The sequence below is a fragment of the Penaeus monodon genome, chromosome 13, assembly GCF_015228065.2.
Source record: "Penaeus monodon isolate SGIC_2016 chromosome 13, NSTDA_Pmon_1, whole genome shotgun sequence".
Taxonomy (NCBI): domain Eukaryota; kingdom Metazoa; phylum Arthropoda; class Malacostraca; order Decapoda; family Penaeidae; genus Penaeus; species Penaeus monodon.
In genome coordinates, this window is record NC_051398.1 from 9,890,892 (window position 1) to 9,905,057 (window position 14,166).

At 36.6% G+C, this 14,166-nt stretch overlaps 1 protein-coding gene across 1 annotated transcript in view; it reads right to left on the minus strand.

Moving 5' to 3' along the window:
• LOC119580115 (histone-lysine N-methyltransferase SETDB1-like) overlaps nucleotides 1–14,166 on the minus strand; it is a 106,813-nt gene that overhangs the window by 92,255 nt on the left and 392 nt on the right. The window lies entirely within an intron of this gene.

The window sequence follows — 14,166 nt, forward strand, 5'->3', positions numbered from 1 at the left end:
CTGTGCCCATCCCTACGCTGCGCCAGGAGTTCTTCAAGGTTCCACTTCCTGCCCTTGCTTATCCGAAAAATATTGTACATGGATATTAAGGAAAAAAAAATACACGCAATGTAATGTTACTCAACATACAGCTTAAAACGCCGTCACAACATTGTCAAAATAAAGCGTTGAAATCGAATTTATCTTTTGTTTTTCCTGTTTATTAGTAAACAAGGAAACAACAAAGGAAAATGGTGAGTAAAGGAGGGGAGTGGCAAGGTAAGTGGTGAAAGTGAAAGAAGTGGTAGATTAATAGTAGGGGGCGACACCCTTAGCGTTTTGTTTCTATTATCATCGTTTGGAGAGGAAAGAGGAAGGAGGCAGGTGTTATGATAACAAGTCAACTTTATTATTTTATTTTCATTTTATGTAAAAGTGAACATGAATTATTATTTCATATGTCTCATACATGGTTACGGTATAAGTGTAATTATATATATGCATATACATACATAAATGTAATTATATATATGCATATACATAGATAAATGTAATTATATATATACATGCAATTATACATACATTCAATTATATATACATTCAATTATATATACATTCAATTATATATACATTCAATTATATATACATCAATTATATACATCAATTATATATAATTCAATATCTATACATTCAATATATATTACATTCACTTATATATATACATATATGCATAGATATTTATATTATATATATACATATACACACATAGGGCATCATAATATATAAATCTCATTGTCAACATTGGAATAAGAATATTTTTTAATGTGATCCTATGCGGCCTTTTCATGAAACAGTGTTGAGTCAGGAATTCATAAGAATGAATAAAAGAAAAAAAATACTTATACCTTAATCATATATCGAAAAAGCTTTAACCTGTGATTATAGAAAGACAATCAAATGGTAAATTAATTACATTAATGGTATTACAGAGAAGAGGAAAATAAAATAAAATTGCCTTATCAATATAAAAATACTGTATTAATCGGATATAATTTATTCATATCTCGATCTTGGTTACTATATGATGTAATTTATTTCACGGCATATGAAGCGTAATTACATCATTCAGTTGTCTAAATTTGCTATATCAAATCGTCCGCATACGCGTTTAGTAATCCGCTAATATTGAAACAGCGATGAGTCGGAGTCTCAAAAATTCTACTTATAACTTTACAATACGAGAAGAATTATATATGTATGACGAGGAATAAAAGAAAAAAAATGCATTCTCTTAGCTCTAATCGGAGAGGTTAAGACTACAGAACGACTGCAAATTGAGCATTGTATCAGCGTTTTTTTATTCAGTTAATATAATAATATTGAAGTGATTAAAGAAAATCAAGTAAAGATACAGTGAGACATGTATATAATTTGTCAACGGTGTTCACTCAAAACGTGGACTCCCTCAACTGTATGATAAGTCCCTTATTACATATGGTAGTAATTACTCACAATCATTCAGTTTTCCAGATTTTGCCATATCAATCCTACCTACTTTACCTAAATTCGCTGTTATAAACAGCGATGAGTCAGGATGTTCTTCCAATGCTATTTAATAACTCTACATACCGAGGACTATTGTATGTGGTTACTACGAGTGAAAAAAATATATATATATGCATTCTCTCATTTCTATATCGGAGAGGTCCAAGGACAGACTACAAATTACATATGGTCAGCAGTTATGTTCTATTCAGTAACTATAATTCCTATTAAAGTGGTACTAATGATGTCATTTATTCACGTGTCCATATCGAAGAGTAATTATCACATCATTCAGTTTCCAGATTGTGCTATATCAAATCTTAACAGATGTATTACGTAATTCGCAACTATACACAGCGAGGTCAGGATTGATTGTCTTCACAATCTTACTTGATAACTTCATCTACCCGGAGTAGGTATATAGGTACTACGAAGTGAATAAAGAAAAAAATGCATTCTCTCCGTTCTATATCGGAGATTCCAAGAATACAAATGAGATACGATCAGCCATTTTATTATTTTTTTATTCAATGAATGCAATTATATAGACATGAAAAGCAAAATCAAGTAAAGCTCTGGGGATATTTAAGTTGGCATTGTTGATTCAGACGTGACTTCCGCAATGTCTTATAAAAGTTCATTAATTCAAATTATAAAGTTTGTGCAACACGAATAAATTCATTTCAGTTCTCTAGGGATTTACTTGGTAAATGTGCATCAACTTCATCATATAGATAGTATCCCGCTAAGGGAAAGATGACTATAAATCAATGTATAATTATGTAAGTTGAGAATGAAACTTGTACATATTTATCTCGATACTTCATTTTGACATATGGAATATAAGAACGACTAGTAATTGAGAGTGACTGGGAGCCGATGGCACACAAACAATACTTATATTATACAACTCTAGTCAAACAAGATATATTACACCAATGAAGTGCTTATCCTCTGGCAGTGTAGTCATTGCAGTTGACAAAACTTGCGCACGCCAACTTCTTACAGTCAAGATGTTCCTACAAGAGTGTAGCATTGAATTTTGGTCCACGATTTCGTCCTACCGAGAATCCAGGCGTTTCAATTCAAAGTGTCTTACATTCACTGTGTCCATGCCCTACGTTGCGCCAGGAGTTCTTCAGGGGTCCACTTCCTGCCGTTGCATATCAAAATAATATTGACATGGATATTAAGGAAACCAAAACATACACGCAATGTAATGTTACGCAAACATTACAGCTTAAAAAAAAGCGCCGTCAAAAAATTGTCACAATAAAAGCGTTGAAAAGGAAATTATCTATTTCCTGTCATTAGCTAAAACAAGGACACCACACAAAGTAAAGTGGTGAATAAAGGGGTAGGGGGAGGTAAAGTGGTGAAAAGTGAAAAGAAGTGGTAGATTAAACTAGTAGGGGGCCGACACCCTTAGCATTTGTTTTCTATTATCATAGTTGGAGAGGAAGAGGAAGGAGGCAGGTGTTATGATAACAAGTCCAATTTATGCAAAAGTGAAACATGCAATTATTATTATTTCATAGCTGCATCACAAATGGTTACGGTAGATATGTGTAATTATATATAGATATACATACATTGAAATTATATATATACCTATATGCATAGATATATATTTATTTATATATATACATCATTAATATAAATATCTTCATTGTCAACATTTGGAAATAGATCATTTTTAATGGTGATCCTATTCAGCCCTTTTCAGACAACATGTTGGTTTACGCGAAATATGGTATATGGACACTAAGAATGAATACCAGATAAAAAAATAATTATACATTAATAATATATCGAAAAGCTACCACTGCGATATAGAAAAACGAATCAATATGGTATTGATCAGCAATTTTCTATCCCATCTTTGTGTAATGAAATTTAAGTACATTAATTGTAGTACAGAGAATGAGGAATAAGAAAATAAAACTACCATATAATATACTTACTGTATAACGCATATGATTATTTGATATCTCACTAATGGGTACTATACGATCAGTCATTTATTCACGTATGCACAGAAGAGTAATTATTCACTAATAACAGTTCTCCAGATTTGTGCTATATCAAATCCTACCCATACATATTACGGCAATTCGCTAAACATAAAACAACCGATGAGTCAGGATGTCTTCACAAGATACTTACTCACATACCCGAGAAGTAGTGTATATAGGTACTACGAGTGAATATATAAAAAAAAAAAAATTATTCTCTCAGTTCCTATCTCGGAGAGTCAAGCCACAAAACACGACGCAAATGACGGATATTGATCAGCATTTTATTATTTTTAATTCAAAGATGTAATATATAGATGAACAGAAAATCAAGTAAAGCGACTGGGGATATTCTATTAAGTTGTCATGTTCCATTCCAGACGTAACTTCCGCAAGTATTAAAGTCATAACTCACAAGTGAAAGATGTGCAATTTACACGAATACATTTCATCAGTTCTCTGATTTTACTGGTAAAATGGCATTCAAATCTCACCATATTTGTATTAGTCATTCCGCTAAGGGAAAGATGTCTTAATCAATGTAATATGTAGTTGAGAAAGAAAATTGTACATATTTATCCTCGATAACTTAATTTGACATATCTGCGAATTAAGACGACTATCAATTGGAGATACGGGAGCTCGAAGTGCACATCACAATACTTTATATTATACAACTCTAGTAACAAGATACTATTACCACCAATGAAGTGCTTTATCCTCGTTGCAATGTATCATTGCAGTTACAATCTGGAGACCAATTCTTACAGGCAAGATGAGTTCCTACAAGAGTGTAGCATGAATTGTGGTCACGATTTCGTCCTACCGAGAATTACAGGCGTTCCAAAATCCAAAGTGTCTTACATTCGGTGGCCCATCCTACGTTGCGCCAGGAGTCTCAGGGTTCCACTTCCAGCCCTGCGTTAATACCTAAAACATTGTACGTGGATATTAGGAACAAAAAAACCACTATGTAATGTTACTCGACATAATAGAATAAACCGCAAAATATCCGTCAGGAAATAGCTTTGAACCTCGAATTATGAATTTAGTGTTTTCCTCTTCTGATTTGTATTTAATTTATATATACATACATATATGTATATAAAAATACATAAAAATACATATGAATATATATATACCATATAAATAGAATGAATATAAATATAGAATACATTTATATACATATATATAGAAAATATATAATATAGAATATCTATATGCACACGTATATGTGTGATATTTATATCTATACACATATATATATATAAATATATATATACACACATCTACATGATATAATAGATACATCTATATTATATGTATATATATACATTCTATATATATATATGTATATATATATACATATAATATATTATATAATATATTATATCAGATTATTACAACCTTACATGTATATATATGCATACGTTATACACATATATTGTATATGTATCTGTAGATTTTTTTTGTAAATATAATATTAATATATGCGCGGGTATATATAATCTATATATATCGCGCGTGTATATGTTATATATATAGTTATAGAATATTATACATGTACGTGGGATGTATGCATATATCTACATGTAGGTGTATGTATACATAATCATACCATGTATATATTAATATATTATATATATATATATCTTATATATATATTGTTTTATTTATATTTACATATATCTATTATATGCATATACATGTGCATATCATATATCTATTAGATATAGATATATATAATATATATCTATATATAGAGATATTATTATTGTATATATATAATATATATATATATATATATAATATATATGCATTACATGTGCAATATCATATATAACTATAATATGCAATATACATTGTGACATACATCTATATATTATAGTATATACTCTATATTATCATATACAGTGCCATATCAATATTATATATATGCATATACATTGTGAATATCATATATGCGCCTTATATATAATATATAATTCATAAAAATTGTATATATATATGCATAACATTACCCAGCCACAAACACCACTCTGGACTTATTTGGCCGCTCCGGCAAACTCATAATCCTGTACAGGTCAACTCCAGAAACAACTCTGTCCCCAACTTGCTGACTCCGTCCGAAGTTAGCCTTGCTGGCCCGGGAGTCGTTCTTCACAATCGGTTGTAACTGGTCCACTACCGGCAAACAATGTCAGACTTGGTTAGACTCGGCATACAATTTTCGTCCGACTTTACCCAAACATTGGCCAGGAGCAGTTTCCACTCTGGCATAATCCGCCATGCTTCCCTACATTCCTTTTAAGTAGCATTTCTCACCCAACTAATTATCCTTTTGTAAAGTATAAAAAAATCAAAGAATATCAACAGGTTTATTGTAAAAACTACATTAAACATTTTTAAATCAAAAGTACAAAATATTTCTGAGGAGCTCAAAAATAAAAATATCTCCAATTGTTCTGTAAGCAAATTTCAAGCAAATTTAGCCCTCCTTGGCCATAGTCGGAGTGCCAGTAATGATAACACATCAATTTGGTATTTACAGGGAGAAAGGTACCTAAATATACATGCATTGTATAAGTGAGATAGTTGTAAGGACTATTTGCTGTTAAATTTTCCTAGTTAATTACCACTAATCATTCAGTTCTCAGATTTTTCATATCCAAAACCTTACCAACGTGTTTACGTTAATTCGCTAATATGAAAACAGCGGTGACTGAGTCAGGATGTCTCAAAATTTCTACTTATAACATACATACCGAGAAGTATGATTATAGCTACTCCGACGTGAATAAAAAGAAAATGCATTCTTCAGTTCTATATCGGAGAAATGAAAGACTACAGGAACGACTGCAAATGCGATATGATCAGCAGTTTTTTAATTTATTCAGTTTAATTCTATAATATTGAGTGATTAAAGAAAAATCAAATAAAGCTGCAGTGAAGAGATTAGATAATTTGTCATGTTTCATTCAAACGTGACTCGCTCATTGTATTATAAAAGTTATTATAACAATGTAAGTTTGTCACACGAGAATAAATTTCATCCAGTTCTCAGGATTTTACTTGAAAATGGGCTATCACATTTATTCAATTTGTATACGTATTTCGCTAAGGGAAAGGATGTCTATAATCACTGTTAGTATGTAGAGAGAATCAACATATTTACATATTTATCTCGTCCTTCACATGACAATCTGGAATATAAAAACGACGAGCCAGAGACTGGAGCCCGAGTGCACACATCACAATACTTTATATATACAACCTGCTAGTCAAACAAGATATTACGACAATGAAGTGTTTTATCCCCTGGGCCATTGCAGTCATTGCCAGTTACAACTGCACAGCCAACTTTTACAGGGCAAATGGTTCCTACAAGAGTGTAGCACTGAATTTTGGTCATGAGTTCGTCCTGCCGGAAATTCCAGGCGTCAACTCAAGTGTCTTCCGTTCCTTTGCCATCCCTCGTGCGACAGGAGTTCTTCAGGGTTCCACTTCCTGCAATTGCATATCCTAAAAACATTGTACGGGATATTAAGGAACAAAAAATACACACTAGATAAGGTTACACTACAATAGCATAAACCGTCACGAAATCGTCATAAAAAGCTTTGAACTCGAATTGAATTGTCTGTTTTTACTCTTTGAGTAGGTATTTAAATGGATATGTACATACATATATGTATATAAAATACATAAAATATAACATATGAATCTAAATTAAGACAAATATAAACAAAATACATTATATATATATATAATATTCTACATATATGCATACATAATCCATATAAATCATACAGAATATCTGCAGTATAAATAACACAGATAGACAGACAGATAAACAAGCAAATTTTGGCATCTCGTGGAGTGGAGTTGGAGTGCAGAAAACTGATAATACATTCATTTGGTATACAGGGGGAAGTTAATATAAATTATACATGATTGTATTAAAGTGAGATAGTGCAAGACTAATTGTGTTAAATTCCTCGTTTGGTAAAAAATAAATAAAAAATAAATACTGTATGATAGTAAACTCATTGAATTATACCGGGTGTCCCATCCAAGCCAGCGAGAAGCAGAAGAGCAGAAGAGGGAGATGGTGGCGGTGGAAGTTGACCATTGTACAAACAAACAAAAAAGGGATCAGTACATAACGATCTAGGTAGGCCACAGGGTTACGCTCTCGGCTGTAGGGGCAGTTCCAACACACCACTCATCTCCCAGGCTGGCCCAAAGTTTACCGATGGACGGCCTCCTACTAACAATCACAAATAGCCTGCACACACTGTTGACTGTGCGAAGCCTCATGCATTGCACAACTGCACTTTTGATCACTGCACCGTGGACCGTAGTCGTCAGTCACCAGTTCGGGAGAATAAATATATTTTTTCTGCCGCTACTGCGAAAATGTCAGGTCAAATGAAAGTCAGTGTCTTATTCATAGAACCTTTTCATGAAAATTTACTGATTCTGTACAGAGAACTGTGTTATAACTCAATAATCTTGAATTAAATTTCTAAAAGGAAATGTAAACAAAACCCTTTTGGGCAGCAGTATGAATGCGCGTGCGCCCAGTGTCTTATCAAGCCACCTAGGTGACTTGGCATGGAGAGTTAAATTGCAGGAAGGTCAACGGAAAAATCTAGTGCCCGGTGAAATCCCAATCCATGGATTATTCTGATTATCTATAGCTCCAAACTTTCGGACCAATTACGGCAAACACGCACATTTTGCCCAAAGCCATCCGTCCATTCAAATATCGGGACCCAGCCCCTGCCAAAAACTTAGGCCGGCGTCTGCCAGACCAAAACCTGGATAGCTGGGATTGAATTATAAATATATAACAAACACACACACACACGCACACATTACACACACACCACACACATACACAACAAAACCCACACAACACACACACACACACACACACATATAATCTATTTTACATATATATATATATCTATCTTATATATATATATATATTTATATATTATATATATATATGTGTGTGCTGTGTGTGTGTATATATTATTTATATATAGGTAGGCACATATTATATGTATATCATGCATATATATATATATATATATATATACTATATATATATAATATATATATTTATGTATATAATGCATATATATTTATATATAAAATACATTATATAGTTCTTGTGTGTTGTGTGTTGTGTGGTTGGTGTGTACATTATCTATATAACATATGTGTATGTAGAATATAGAGGATAATATATATAATAATATATAGATAATATATATGTATATAGACATACATTATTACAACATATAATATATACTATATATTTCTTACGCCAGTGGGTCTTTGTCTCTGTGCGAACATGTGTTAAACATGAAAAGGATGATCTGGGCATGTGTTAACATGAAGGGGACCTGGCAAACATGATGCAACTGGCTCAGTGAGCGAGGAGCGGAGGAAACACGCAACGAGAGAGACAGAGTTGGGTGCTGCTCCTGTGAAGACTTCATGTGTACCCTGATTGAGACCTGATAAACTTTGTGTTGCCCGTTATTAGCTATATCGCGCAGTGTGACATGTGTTTCCCCCCCGTATTGTGCCTATAGAAACCAAAAAACCACAAAGGGGAAAGGGTTGTACGGGTAAATAACTTCTGTAAATAAAAGGAAAGGACGTCATTTGTGTTTATTTTCATTGCCCTGCCTCTCCAGGGGTGCGTTTCCCTCGTGTTTTTCTGGGGACGCATGGTGCTCGGTGCACTCTGGAGCTGTTCAGTGTTCCACGACACTGTGGATAGCACGCCGTCTGCCTTAGCTGCCTTGTGTTGGTGGCAGAGAAGACGAGGCGGGCCGGGCGTACGTAACAAATGTGTCAGAGTGGGATTTGTGATATTTGATCAGTGAGACGCGCCGATTTATCATGGCCCAAAGATGGCGGCAGCCATGAGGGTGAGGAGGCTATGACTGAGCTAGCCCGAGTGAGGTGAGGCCGAGCTGAGATGGCCTGATCACTGCCATGCTGGCCGGTATGAGGAGGAAATGGCACAAAGGCAGAAGAGAAGGCACAGAGCGGCACACGAGCAGGACGCACCATCTCGTCGAGATGACAGGCAAGGAAGGCAGAGGAACCAAGTTCTGCCGACATGTTAGGGGCTATTAGAGCAATCTTGCATTGGAAGATGGAAACATCAGCAGTACACCGACAGGCCTGCAACAGCGTTGAAGAGTGAAATGATGGAGGAGGTGCGACTCTGAAGGGCGCGAGGTTCAGGGTCTGAGGGAGGAAGTGAAAGAGGGAAAGGTTGGCGTCATGAGGTATGTAAAACGTGTTGCAAGCAGAGAAGAAGACGGGTTCTGGCAAACAGATACCAGAGTGTCTGGGGGCTGGGGACCCCATCGGAACCACTCCTGGGTATAGTTGGCGGCAAAACTCAGACCGGTCAAAACCCGCCTCGTTTCCTCACTCACCCCCTTCCTCCCCCCAGGGGTGTTAGTCACGGCACGCGTTATCAACCCCGCAGCCCCTCACCTCCAGACATTCTGGAAGCGTAAGCCAGTGAGTTTACACGGGAAGGTGGCCTGGGAGGCATATGTCGCCCCAATTTTGAAAATGCTGGCATCTGCCCAGGCTGGAGCCCGGAAGAGAAGGCCCGCAGCTGGTAACAGCGCCTAAGGGGTACCCCACGGTGGAAGTATTGGGATTCGGCGGCATCCAACAGGCATCCTTGACACCGCCTTCGTGGCGGAGGATTGAGAAGCCGTTCCGGGCACCACCACCCAGGCCGAGGGATATCGGGCACGGCTTGAAGAAGCGACTCGGGAGCGGGCGAGGACACGTCCAGCTGGCGCAGGATGATAGGAGGCGCTGGTTAAGGAGGTCGTACCCGGCGGCTGCGGAAGTAGATGATCGTGGTCCTGGACCGCGATTTTTTTGTTACACTTTGCAGGACCAGCAGCTGCAAAACTACAGGAACCGCTGAGGAACTGCAGGTGCGTTTGGCGAGGGCCTTGAGTTCCGAGGGCCTTCTGAAGACAACAGTGGCCTAGGGCCAGTGCTCAGCACGCCTGACTTCCGGGCCAGAAGGCTAAAGGGAGAAGGTAGCATTGAGGAAGGTGACGCCCGAGCACTTTCCAAGGCTTGTGGGGGCTGCGGAGAGGTGGGCTAGGCACAGACGTAGTCGGGGTCGTAGGGAGGGAGAACACTCCTCTCAAACGGACGGATTCTGATCTGAGCGACTGCACCTTGCCCCCAGGACAGAGTCTAGAATCGGTGTCGACTGTCAAGAGTGATGGCGTGGAGTAGAGGGCCTCGGGAGCCCACACAACCTGCAGCTAGCTGATGGCGTAGCGTTTGGCGGACCCTTGTGACCAGTGGAGGGGTTGTTAGTTAAAGGGTTGGTAGCTAACTTCTACCCGATAAAGCAGAAGGTGCCAGCTGGTGCATTATAGCTGGGGCACGTATGAGGAAGTGGAGCATCCAGAAAGAGTCGTCGGGGAGCGAGGAGTTGGTTGGTGTGGGGCCGTGCCTGACATCCTGAGACTTGGCGACGGCTGTTGCCGTCACCAGGGCCAGGAAGCTACTCCTCTGGGGCCATGGTTGAAAAAGAAATGACAGTTAGCCCAGTAGCGGCGATGAGAACGTGGCAGACGCTGACCGATGATGAGAACGAGCATTTGGACGGTGAGGGACGATGCAAACAGAATGTTTTGAGGGAATGAAGAGATACACATGAGTTAAATCCTATGCTACTTATTTGCGTAATAAAGATTTATATCTCTTACTCTTCCAATTGCATAGACAGGGCGTAGTAATTATTCAGATTCATTAATAATCATTTCCATAGCCACAGTTTTACACATGATAAGTGAATGACTTGTACAAGACTATAGAAACTGGCGATTAGCCAAATTTGAAGTCAATAATGTTAATTTATAGAGGATCTCACTGTATTTTTTTTTTCGTGCTTTATAATGCAGAAAATAATTTAATCAAGTGAATGTTGATTAATTACTAATCACAATTTAGGTTTTCGAATATCTTTCAAATATTAAACGCATGCATAAGATTGTCTAAATCCCTACCTATACATTTCCATGACTAACAAAGGATAGCAACCAAAATCATCCAGTATCGGGTTTCATACTATCGAGATGAAATTGATATCGGGCATATATAGCATAACAGTGTCAATGAGTACTTACTCCAATCATTTAAGTAACGATTCAGCGTTGACACCGATGGGCAATAAAAAAAGTCTGATAGGAATTGAACAGCATTGTCTTTTCCTTGGTTTCCATTGTGCATGTGAGGTGCTGACTATAGATAAAGTTAGTGAAGAAATGGAGTTATATCGTTCACATTCTCTGGTATGTGAGAAGAAGGAATGATATTACTGCTTGCTGTTATACTATATAATCCCCGTAAAATACTCATTATATTATGTTTCCGTATATATCCATTTTCTAATGTCCATAGAATTATAACATATTTCATAATCTGGTAGTGTTTGTTTAACGGTAAAATGCATTATAGGTGGATAGTTGAAAAACACATATCAGGGGAAAAGCCTTCGACCAGCAGATTTTGCATAGAAGGTACATGTGTGCGGCAGCAGGCAGTGATCACATTCAGGAGACCAACTGGGATTGCCATCTCTTCCTAGGGATTTCCCTTCAAACGTGTGTTAGTAAAGCACTCGACTTACTGCATGGTTGGTCCATCATCAAGTTCAGTCATTATTTCAAATTTGGGTGTAGAGCTAAAGCTGCATTACTGATTATTCTTTGTTCGCACATAGAGTTCTGAGTAATGTTCAATACATCTTGCATCTGCGTGCAGAATGAGAGTCATATCAGGCGATAAAGTGGGCAAACCTTTTCACTTTGGGTTCTACGGCTTTGTTCAGGGCTCAGACACATCTCTTTGAGTTTCTCCTTCATCTGAAGCCTTTCGGATATCATCGAGTTGTTTCTACCTGATGGACAGGATCTGGTGACTTTCTGTAGCTTAGTCTGCGCTATCTGAGCTGCGTGAGTAGGTGAGTGTAGGGCTTTTATATAGATTGTATGTCCCCCCTATTGGCAATCATAAGAGGTTCAAGAACATCAAGCTATCAGTCATTCCGGTCGTCAGGTGGTTGGTATTTCCACACCGAAGGCTTAAACTGATGCTTCGTACATAGCATTGCGAGTACTTTGTAAGTATACAAGGAATATATTAATATACAAGGAATTATATATAATATACAAGGAATAGATATAATACAAGAATTATAATATACAAGGAATTATAATATAATACAAGGAATAATATATTTCCTTCCCACACCGTGTCATTTGTTAAAGTCAGTTATATAAAACTCAAGAACGAGGACGAAAAGCTGGGTTTAGACCTTTACGCAAGTTTCCCCCCTTGACGTTCCCTTTACACAGGTCTTTCACATTTGTAAAGGAAAAATAGAATTAATTTTTTCCAAATTATACGTAGTACTTGTATTCTATTCTTTTTAAATGCAAAATTTAATTTTTCATTTGGAAGATGCATAGAAAATTACCATGTTTTTTTTCCCAAAATAATTTTAAAATTCTTTTATAAAATTTTGGTTCCGCGAATTGCCCTCGATTATTATGAATGTAATCCCCCAATTTAAACCAATACGGGGATGAAGACACCTTTCTTAAAACCAAGCAGAGAATTGCAGATTTTTGAAATGAATACATAGCTGATCAGAAATCTCGTTTAAAGGTAAAAGAGCTGTCGGGGGTCTGAGCAAATTTGGGAGTTAATTTGGATACAGAGCCTTTATCGGGAAACTTTTAGTTTTAAGCGAATTTTTACCCAAAATAAAAACAGGTTAGAATCTTGCTCTTTTTCCCTTTCCAAATTGCAGAATAAGGATAAGCTGTTCTTTAAAAAAAGAGTTTAAATTCTAATGTTTATTTTTGGTAAATTACATTATGGAAAAAAAACAATTTAATACATGTGATCAAACCCTTTTTAGAGTTTACTCCCTGTTTTTATATATCCGCCCGAATAATGAATGTGGATACTTTTCTTTAAAAAAAAATATATTTTGAAAAGCCCAAAAATGGGTAGTATAAAAATAAAATTTGTAAATATTACTAATCAACAATCTTAATTTTTCCTTTTAAAAGTAATTAATTGCGGTAGTTTTATTAAACAAAATGGACAAAAAAGTTTTCTTGAATATCTGGAATATAAGAACGATAGCAATTGAGAGACTGGGAACCCGAGGACAAGAGTACATCCAGCAAAACCTTTTATTTCGACCTCTAGTCAAGCAGGGCCCTAAGTGAAAGGCCGGGGCGGCCCCGACTTGCAAATTCCCAAACAAAGCAAGTCAACGGAATCATTTTCCACAATAAGTACATATCCCCTGGGAGTTGCAGTATTTCAGTTTAAAAGCACAACCAACTTCTTTCAGGAAGAAAGGTTCCTACAAGAGTGTACATGAATTTTTGCCATGATTCGCCCCCCGAAATTCCAGGGTTTTTAACTCCCAAAGGGTTTCCCCCTTCCCCTCCCTACGTTTCGCCGGAGTTCTTTAAGGGTTTCCCCTTCCGCCCTTTCTTATCCGAAAAATATTGTAAAAAGGGAAATTTAA